Genomic DNA, 9,352 nt, shown 5'->3' with positions numbered 1-9,352 from the left:
TGACGTGGACTAAGCTGGAATCTGCAAAACATTTTATCAACGGGAGAACACAAGGTAAAATGGGCTCTTTATTAGATTAACATTTATTCATGTGAGAGCCACTCAACATTTTCATCGTGGTCTTCTCCCCGGTAAGACTCGAATAAAAAGAAAAGAAATTCAGAGAGACACACTGAAATATTTTTGAATTCTTTGGTTTTCTTGAACAAGCAAATAAAAGGGAAAATCAAAAACGAGAAAAACTATTTACACGGGAAAGCTCCCAACAAGCAAAAGAAGAACAAGGGAATCTTTTTAGGTTTTATTTTTAGTGCTACTACTAAGCTTGCATAGAAAGTAAATTACTACAAGTAATTTTTGGTTTTTCTAAAGTTTTTTAAACACACACGAAGAAAGCAAGGAAATAAATCTAAGCATGCATGATACAATGAAAAAGTGTGAACACCGACAAATAGAATGATATATGTGAACATAAATGTAATGTCGGTGAGAAACATGTACTCCCCCAAGCTTAGGATTTTGGCCTAACTTGGTAGTCGATCGGTATCCTGGAGGGTAGTCGGGATCCTGAGGAGCAGGCATCCACTCATCCCACTGTTGAGGCTCCTCCTCTGCCTCTGTAGCAGCCTGAGCATTCCGGTAGGTGATGATGTCCGCAGGCATAATCCTATATCCGCCCCTGGCAACAGAATCAAACAAAGCAGGTGTAGGCAATGGAATAATATCACGAGTTTTAACGCTGAAGACCAGATTATAAGGAATAGGGATGTTAGGATAATCTCATGCAGGAAAATGATGGTGCTCCATGGCTGCACGGTCTAGGTAAACCTTGGTCAGAGGATAATCATGATGGCGTATCTCAACATTAAAGTGAGTCGCCAAACGAGTAGCAAAAATCCCACCATGTATTTCACCCTGGGATTTATTAAGATGGAGGCTATGAGCCATAATAGCTCCCAAGCTATGAGTGTTGTCGCCCTCTAGTGCCCGTCGTAACACAGCAAAGTCTGGTGCGCTGAGCGCACCTACTTTATTTCTAGCAAGCAAACACTTAGCAACAAATTAAGCAAAATAATGTACGACAGGCAAGTGTATGCTAGCAGCAGTGGTGGCTGACACCCCTCTCTCATCCCCCACTATCAAAGTGTGATAAAAGTCCTCAAACCCGGTTGGCGCAGGCTCAGATAAACTCCCATCAGAAGGGATCAAGCATATGTCACAAAATTCAGTAAGTGGAATCTGATGGTTTTCGGAATATAAATCAAAGCCCACTTCAGGAGGATTATTCCTAGGCAGGAAAGTAAAACTTTGAACAAAGATGTTTGTGAGTATTTGATACTGTTTGCACTCATCTGCGATGAAGTCGGTAAGGCCGACATTAGCAGCATATTGTGTGAACTCCTAAAGGATTCCAGCCTCTTCCATGAACTGAGTGTGCGGCCATTCGCACGGCCGCACCTCCGCCAACCTCCGAGGGTGGATATCACTGTCAGAAGACTCCCCAATAAAACCCTTGGAGTTCTTCTTAGAAGCAAACTTCCTAAAGATATTCATGATTTTCCTATGAACAAAAATCTGAAATTTTAATCCACAAATTTTTCTCAATAAAACTTCACAAAATTGATAGCAACTACTCATAGGGATACATAGAGGCCATAGCAAGCATTCGAACTACTTAGAACTCTAAGAATTTAACATGCAAGCTCATCTACAGTAGCACCAAGAGTAGCTAATTATTCAAAATATAAACCACTAAAACAAAAACTAATTGAACAAACAGTGGAGTCACATACCAAGCAACAATCCCCCGAAACAGTTTTGGAAACAGAGCTTCGAGCAAAGAGATTGAAATATGCGGGTTTGAGAGCAAGAACACGGGAGAGAGAGCAATGGAGATTTTGTCTGGAGGTAAGTGATGATGTGGGCTAAAGAGATAAGTGAGGGGGCCCACGTGGGGACCACAACCCACCAGGGCGCGCCTGGGGGTCCTGGTGCGCCCAGGTGGGTTGTGCCCACCTGGTGCACCTCCCTCTGATATTATTTGCAACAGAAATTCAGAAATATTCAGAAAAAATCATATTAAGTTTTCAGAGCATTCTGAGAACTTTTATTTTTGGGTCATTTTTTTATTGCACGGGAAATTCAGAAAACAGACAAAACATGGCATTTCATTTTATTTAACTGATAAAAACAGAAAAAAAAAGTAAGGACAGAAGGTAGTGCTTACTAAATTCATCAACTTCATACCCCTTAAAAATGATTCATTAATAAGGTTGATCAGGTCTTATTAACAACCACTTTCGATTAGCATGAAACCGAAGAACTTTTGTAAATCACTAAGTTACCTCAATGGGGATATGAATGTCCCCAGCAATAAGCATTTCATATTTCTTTTTGACAGTAGGTAGAGGTAAATGAAAACTTCCAATAGTGATTGTCGGAGATTTTTCAATAACATTAATAGAATTCACTTGGAATTGTTTCTTCGGAAAATGCACCGTATGCTCATTACCATTAATATGAAAAGTGGCATTGCTTTTATTGCAATCAATAACAGCCCCTGCAGTATTCAAGAAGGGTCTACCAAGGATAATCGACATGTTGTCGTCCTCGGGCATCTCAAGTATAACAAAGTCAATCAAAATAGTAACATTAGCAACAACAACGGGCACATCCTCACAGATACCGATAGGTATGGCAGTTGATTTGTCAGCCATTTGCAACGATATTTCAGTAGGTGTGAGTTTATTCAAGTCAAGTCTTCTATATAAAGAGAAAGGCATAACACTAACACCGGCTCCTAAATCACACAAAGCAATTTTCACATAATTCTTTTTGATGGAGCAAGGTATAGTTGGTATTCCCGGATCTCCAAGTTTTTTAGGTACTCCATCTTTAAAAGTATAATTAGCAAGCATAGTGGAGAATTCAGCTTCCGGTATTTTTCTCTTATTAGTGATGATATCTTTCATATACTTTGCATAAGGAGGCATTTTCAAGATATCAGTCAAGCGAGTACACAAAAAGACTGGCCTCAGCATTTCAGCAAAGTGTTCAAATTCTTCAGCATCCTTCTTTTTAGTTGACTTGGGTGGAAAAGGCATAGGTTTTTGAACCCACGGTTCTCTTTCTTCACCGTGTTTTCTAGCGACAAAGTCTCTTTTATCATACCTTTTATTCTTAGGTTGTGGGTTATCAAGATCAACAGGTGGTTCTATCTCAACATCATTATCTGGTTCTTTTTGATTGTCTGGTTGAGCATCTTCATGAACATTAGCATTCTCTTTTTCATTATCACTAGGTGGATGTTCATTACCAGATTGAGTTTCAGCATCTGAGATAGAAGTTTCATTATCATTAGCAGGAGGTTTTTCTATTTCAGGTTCACTAGAAGCATGCAAAGTCCTATCATTTTTCTTCTTCTTTTTCTTTTTAGGACTAGGTGCACTAGTGTTATTTCTTTGTGAGTCTTGTTCAATTCTTTTTGGGTTTCCTTCAGGATAAAGTGGTTCCTGAGTCATTTTACATCCTCTAGTTGCAACTCTAACAACAAAGTCATTTATATTATGATTCATTTCATCCAGCAACTCTCTTTGAGATTTAGCAACTTGTTCTAACTGAGTTTGAACCATATAAGCATGTTTTCCAACACCTCTAACATCATTTGAAATTCTAAATGGCAAGTCACTCAAGCGAGCAATCATATCAGAATTATATTTCAATTGTTTCATAACATTTGCATTGAAGTGATCTTGTTTTCTAATGTAGTTTTCAAACTCATAAAGGCATTGGCTAGGATCCATATTGTGAGGATTATCATTATCATTGAACTTCATTAGAGAATTTACCTCTTCCACCTTAGGCAGTGGTGGTGTATTAAGCCCATGTATTTCTTCAATAGGAGGTAAAATTTTAACATCCTCAGCTTTAATACCCTTTTCCTTCATGGATTTCTTTGCCTCTTGCATATCTTCAGGACTGAGATATAATATACCCCTCTTCTCTGGAGTGGGTTTAGCCGGCGGTTCAGGAAGAGTCCAATCATCATAATTTTTCAATATGTTATTCAATAGTTCTTCAGCCTGCCCAACAGTTCGTTCCCTGAAAACACAACCAGCACAACTATCTAGGAAGTCCCTAGAAGCATCGGTTAGTCCATTATAGAAGATATCAAGTATTTCATTTTTCTTAAGAGGATGATCAGGCAAAGCATTAAGTAATTGGCAAAGCCTCCCCCCAAGCTTGTGGGAGACTCTCTTCTTTAATTTGCACAAAGCTAAATATTTCCTGTAAGGCAGCTTGTTTCTTATGAGCAGGAAAATATTTTTCAGAGAAGTAATAAATCATATCCTAGGGACTACGCACACAACCAGGAGTAAGAGTATTGTACCAAGCTTTAGCATCACCCTTTAATGAGAAAGGAAATAATTTGAGAATAGAGTAATAGCGAGTTTTCTCATCATGAGTAAAAAGGGTGGCTATGTCATTCAACTTAGTAAGATGTGCCACAACAGTTTCAGTTTCATAACCATGGAAAGGATCAGATTCAACCAAAGTAATTAACTCTGGGTCGACAGAGAATTCATAATCCTTATCATCAATAAAGATAGGTGAGGTAGCAAACTTAAGATCATATTTCATTCTAGCATTCAAAGATTTTTCTTTGTACTTGCATAACAATTTCTCTAAATCATCTATATCCTTACAAGCAAGAATATCTCTAGATGTCTCCTCATTCATAGCATAACCTTCCGGTACCTTAGGCAATTCATATCTAGGAAGGCTAGTTCTAGCAGGAGTTTCAGGAGTTTTAGTTTCAAGCTCATCATCAGATTCAACATCATCATCTTGTATTACTCTAGCAATTTGTTCATCAAGAAATTCACCAAGTGGCACATCATCATTATCAAGCATGGTACTAGCAACATCATAAGCATTATCCATAGCAGAAGTAGCATCATCAATAACTTGCGACATATTAGAATTGATAACATGTGGTGGTGTTGCAAGTTTGCTCATAACAGAAGGTGAATCTAAAGCAGAACTGGATGGCAGTTCCTTACCTCCCCTCGTCTTACAGGGATAAATCTTAGTCTTCGGATCCTTCAGGTTCTTCATAGTGATAATATAATAATAATCCCAAGTGACTCAACAAATATAGCTATGCTCCCCGACAATGGCGCCAGAAAAAGGTCCTGATAACCCAGAAGTATAGGGGATCGCAATAGTTTTCGAGGGTGGAGTATTCAACCCAAATTTATAGATTCGACACAAGGGGAACCAAAGAATATTTGTAAGTATTAGCAGCTGAGTTGTCAATTCAGCCACACCTGGAGATTAATTATCTGCAGCAACGTGATCAGTAGCAAAGTAATATGATAGTTTTGGTAGTAGTGACAGTAGCAATAGCAACGGTAACAGTGATAGCGGTAACTTTGTAGCAAATATAACAGTGATGATAGTAGTAGTAACATAGCAGAAACAATATAAGATAAATTTGTAGGCATTGGATCGGTGACTTGTTGGATGATATTCATCATGAGACAGTTATAACATAGGGCAATATGGCACTAGCTCTAGTTCGTCAATATAATGTAGGCATGTATTCCGTAAATAGTCATACGTGCTTATGGAAAGAACTTGCATGACATCTTTTGTCCTACCCTCCCATGGCAGCGGGGTCCATATTGGAAACTAAGGGATATTAAGGCCTCCTTTTAATAGAGAACCGGAAGAAAACATTAACACATAGTGAATACATGCACTCCTCAAACTACGGTCATCACCGCGAGTGGGCCCGACTATTGTCACTCCGGGGTTGCCGGATCATAACACGTAGTAGGTGACTATAACTTGCAAGATCGGATCTAAAACATGGATATAATTGTGATAACATAAACGGTTTAGATCTGAAATCATGGTACCCGGGCCCAAAGTGACAAGCATTAAGCATAGCAAAGTCATAGCAACATCAATCTAAGAACATAGTTGACACTAGGGATCAAGCCCTAACAAAACTAACTCGATTACATGATGAATCTCATCCAACTCCTCACCGACCAGCGAGCCTACGAAGGAATTACTCACTCCCGGTGGGGAGCATCATGGAATTGGCGATGGAGAAGGGTTGGTGATGACGAAGAACGAAGATCCCCCTCTCTGGAGCCCCAAACGGACTCCAGATCTGGCCTCCAGATGAAGAACAGGAGGTGACGGCGGCTTCGTCTCGTGGATCACGATAATTCTTTCTCCCTGATTTTTTCTGGAAAAATAGGATTTTATAGCGTCAGTTTCAGGGTCTGCGGGGCCACCAGGTGGGGACAACCCACCTGGGCATGCGTGGTGAGGGGGGCGCGCCCTGGTTTTATTGTATAAAAATTCCTCACAAAGTTTCGTTCCATTTTTAGAACTTTTATTTCTGCACAAAAACAACACCATGGTAGTTCTGGTGAAAACAGCGTCAGTCTGGGGTTAGTTTCATTCAAATCATGCAAATTAGAGACCAAAACAAGAGGAAAAGCGTTAGGAAAAGTAGATACGTTGGAGACGTATCACAGCCCTCCACGGGGTCGTCCCGTTCATCCAGCCCTCCACGGGGTCTTGTTCATCCACCCCCCAACCAGCTCGATCGGGGTCCTCTTCATCCAGCGGCAACGACCTCTACTACCACGGGGTCCTCTTCATCCAACCCCCCATCGGGAACTGTTCATCCACCCCCACCCCCAAAAAACACTCACTGTTCATCAAGGGAAGGAGGCAACAGGGTTCGATCGGCTTCAGTTAGCAGCAGTAGCGAAGGAATCGCTCGATCAGGTTCAGTTAACAGCCAGATCGATTGATCGCTCGGGTTCAGTAACGCGTAGCCTGCAATGCAATCGCTCGGGTTCAGTAGGCGAACGCCTCGCTCGGGTTCAGTTAGAGCCCAACGCCTCACACCCACGTGCGTACGCGTACAAGAGAAACACGCATTGCTCGGCCCCCGACCACCCACCGTAACCGGGAACTCCCCGATACTTCCCTCGCCCTCGCTTCTATCACAGTTTTTTCTGTCATGGACGACCCAAAGAATGTCATGCAGCTGCGTCTCCTGCCCACCCAGGACGAAAAGCCCATTTTCTGTCATGATTTTTTGTCATAGAAGTAGGATCCCACCACATCTATGATGATACCGGGTTTTGTCACAATTATCGTCATAGAAGTGTCATAAGCATGACAGAAAAAAATCGTTTGGCCCAAAATGTCACGGATGTGTCTTTTTTTGTAGTGGATAGTGAGACGAACCCATTGTTTGTCCCTCTAACATATATTCCAGAGAAGATGGCAACACATCTTGAGGGTAGTGATACAACCCCAAAGTCATGTCTTGATGTAGTGTCGAACTTCCTCGGTGACACAAGCTCGATGAAGTCGCCGCCTGAATCTGTTCGACTTCTTCAGTCTGAAATTCAAGCAGAAAGACATGCTTCCGCTCAAATCCGATTGGAACTCCAATGTCTATGCAAGATTAACCATAAGTACAGGACATCTATTGATGCTATGCAGCTTGAGTTGGTGGATATAAGCGTCAAACAAGCGCAGTCTCATCAGGTTGCTAAGCTGCTTGTGTTGCAGCTCCTAGGCCGGGCTAACCTTTCTTGAACTGTGTTGAAGTGCTATCGGTTCTATCTATTATTTTGTCATCATGTTTACTTCCATTGGTGGTGACCAACCCAGTTTATGGAATCTGCAGTATGGTTGCCCTTTATTATCACTGGCGGCAAACTTTGATGCCCAAGGGGTGTAATATGCTGTGATTTCTTTGTTGTATAGTCTAGGTTTATTCTTCGTCACGATGCTGTAATTTATTTGCTGTTTATGCTCTCATCGCTCTGAGAAAAGGTCGTAATCTTCTATCGAAGCGCAATGAGCCAATAGGTTAGGTTTATATAAAAATAATTTCGGTACTAAAACTAGCCGGCCGCCAAACACTATTACCAGCCGAACCATGGGCCTACAATCATCTTGGGCCATTAGTTAGATCTAGACTTACTCTGGCCCACTATTAGTTTCGGGCCTTTACAAGGTCGACTAAACCGCTTGCCTTAATTGGGCCAGAAAATTAAATAGGCTTTTAACAGGCTGAGATCTAGATTGAGCCTTAATTGTGACAAACAAATATGGTCCGACAATAGGCTATAATATACATCGGCCCATTATTGGCCCATTTGTATGACGGGCCATTAACAAGCTGAAATGTTTTTGGGCCTTGGCTGACCCAATTACATGACGGGCAGGAAGCATGCTGGATGTATAATGGGCCAAAATTAGGCCCAACACTATCAAGGGCCTTTAACGGGCCGGTAGGCAATTTGGGCTAGAAAACATCCACGAATACTACGGGTCGTTAAGAGGCCGAAAGTAACTAACCAGAATTAGGCCTAGGTGCAACTCGGGCCCTTAAATGGCCGAAAGTGAAACCGGGCCGAAAGAGGCCCATATGTAGACAGGGTCGCTGATAGGCCGAAACTAATATCGGGTTGAACTGTTAAACGGGCCATTAAGAGGCCGAAGAGCAAATGAGGCCCCCAATGGGTCCGATGGCACAATAGCTGTTAAAGGGTCGTATCTGTTATGGGCCATAATTTGGCGCAAGATATGAAAGTCAGTTAACGGGCCGGATCTGATATGGACCCTAATTTGGCCCAAACTATTGCAGGCTGTTAATGGGCTGGATCTGATATGGGCCGTAAACTGGCCCAGAATTTGCAGTCCTTTAACGGATCATATCTGATGTGGGCCATAATTTGGTCCAGAAAATGTTAGGTTGTTAATGGGCTCGCCCATTAGATCTGATGAAATCTTGTGGGCCTATTCTTGGGTCAGCTTTTAAACTTATATGGGCCTCTATTGGACCATCCCATGTGTCAATGTTTCATTGGCGACTCTTGTCCAATGGACAGTTGACATCTGTACTAACACTGAGCTGACACGTGGATCGTCGGTGAATGGGAATTTTACACGTGGAAACTTGCCATTGGTCCAGACTGTTAACGGGTTATCAGATCCAAACTGGAACACGATAGCTTAACGGTGACCCGTTATGGTGGATGCCACGTGTCGGTTACCCTTGACGAAAGCACTTCTATGACGCGCGATTTATCGTCATGAAAGTGGACACTTCTATGATGATAATTTTGGTAATGTCATGGAACACTTGTACGACAGCACAAGTATAACTATCTTGATTCTGTCATAAAATCGTCATGGATGTACATGCATGACAGAAAACATGACCTACTATGACAAACATGTATCATCACAGAAGTGTATTTTTTTGTAGTGGTGTGAGTTTATTCAAATCAAGTCTTTGTAT

This window comes from Triticum aestivum, chromosome 4A (genome assembly GCF_018294505.1).
Source record: "Triticum aestivum cultivar Chinese Spring chromosome 4A, IWGSC CS RefSeq v2.1, whole genome shotgun sequence".
In the NCBI taxonomy this organism is placed as follows: Eukaryota; Viridiplantae; Streptophyta; class Magnoliopsida; order Poales; family Poaceae; genus Triticum; species Triticum aestivum.
This window is presented reverse-complemented; position numbering follows the sequence as displayed.